The sequence below is a fragment of the Olea europaea genome, unplaced genomic scaffold (genome assembly GCF_002742605.1).
Source record: "Olea europaea var. sylvestris unplaced genomic scaffold, O_europaea_v1 scaffold2638, whole genome shotgun sequence".
Classification (NCBI taxonomy): Eukaryota; Viridiplantae; Streptophyta; class Magnoliopsida; order Lamiales; family Oleaceae; genus Olea; species Olea europaea.
Genome location: NW_019244727.1, coordinates 43,929 through 45,924, shown reverse-complemented (window position 1 = coordinate 45,924; position 1,996 = coordinate 43,929).

Sequence of the window (1,996 nt, the reverse complement as noted above, 5' to 3'; positions counted from 1 at the left end):
CAAGAAGCTTTTGCCAAAATGGGAATCTCATCTCACCAACTCAAAGCAGTTAAAACTCCTCTTCAGGGGTTTGGGGGAGGAGTCATCACTCCAGAGGGTGTCGTCGAGCTTCCACTAACTTTGGGTTCTGGCCAGAAGCAGGTTACGGAGATGACATCTTTTCAAGTGGTACGTGTCTCAATGGCCTATAACGCAATTCTGGGAAGACCACTCCTGAACAAGATTAAAGCCATTGTGTCCACATTCCACCTAGCCATGAAGTTTCCAACAAGTAATGGCGTTGGGGTTGTCCGCGGAGACCAGACAGCTGCCAGACAATGCTATGTTGCCAGTGTTCGGGAAATAAATAACGACGTCATGCAAATCTCGAGGATTGATCCCGAGGATGGGCAACAAGTCAGACTTGCTCCTGTTGAAGAACTGATGGAAATTGAGCTCGAGCATGATAAGAAGGTGACGATTGGTCGGGATCTTGACGTCACCCTGAAGACAGAACTTGTTAGTTGTTTATCTCGCAACATTGACGTTTTTGCCTGGAAGGTTGAGGATATGTCAGGGATAGACCCTAAAATTGCAGTCCATAGGCTTAATATTAGCCCAGGGGTCAGGCCAATAAAATAGAGGAAAAGACAGTTCGCCCCAGAACGTCGGGAGGTCATCCGCGAAGAAATTAACAAACTTGTCAGTGCTCGGTTTATTCGAGAGGTTCAATATCCCGACTGGCTTGCCAATGTTATTTTAGTAAAGAAGGCCAATGGTAAGTGGAGGGTCTGCATTGACTTCGCAGATCTTAACAAAGCATGTCCAAAGGATAGTTATCCCCTACCACGGATTGACAACTTGGTGGATAGCACGGTTGGACATAAGTTGTACAGTTTCTTGGATGCATTTTCTGGCTATCATCAAATCCTCATGGCCGAAGAGGATCAAGAAAAGACATCATTCATGGCCGATTCCGCCATATACTGTTATAAGGTCATGCCTTTCGGTTTGAAGAATGCAGGGGCAACTTACCAAAGACTCATCAACAAAATCTTTGCTAACTTGATTGGAAGGAATGTAGAGGCGTACGTTGACGACATGGTGGTCAAGAGCAAACAGGTGGACCAACATATTTCAGATCTTGAAGAAGTGTTCAACACCTTGCGAAAGTACGGAATGAAGTTGAACCCCGCAAAATGTGCATTTGGCGTGGCCTCGGGCAAGTTCCTGGGCTTCATGATCACTCACCGGGGGATAGAGGCCAACCCTGACAAAATACAAGCATTAGCGTCTATGGAATCACCAAGGAACAAGAAAGAGGTACAGAGGTTGACTGGTAGGATAGCAGCCTTGAACAGGTTCATGTCCCGAGCATCAGACAGGTGCTATCCCTTCTTCAAAGTCCTCAGAGGAAACCAAGGCTTTGATTGGGGTGAAGACTGTGAGAAAGCTTTTCAGGAGCTCAAACAGACATTAGCATCTCCTCCAATTCTCACTAGGCCTGAGCCTGGTGACACCTTATTTTTGTACTTGGCCGTATCTCAAAACGCTATCAGCGGGGTCTTGGTGAAAGAGGTTAACAAAGTCCAGCAACCTATCTACTATGTAAGCAAGGTCCTACTGGACGCGGAAACCAGGTATACGTTAGCGGAACAACTTGCCCTTGCCTTGGTTACAGCAGCAAGGAAACTCCGGCAGTATTTTCAGTCTCACCCTATTGTGGTGCTCACTAACCAACCACTTAGGCATATACTTCAGAAGCCGGACGTATCAAGAAGACTGATGAAATGGGCAATCGAGCTTGGGGAATTTGACATAGAATTCAAACCACGTCCATCTATCAAAGCCCAAGCTCTGGCCGACTTCATTGCAGAACTAACCCTAGGCCTCGGGGGCCAGGTGACAGCTCGAGCATGAGCACTAATTTGGACACTTGGCAAATATTTGTGGATGGAGCATCGAACTCCTCGAGCTCGGGCGCAGGGGTCATCATCATCAGCCCTGACAAACAAAC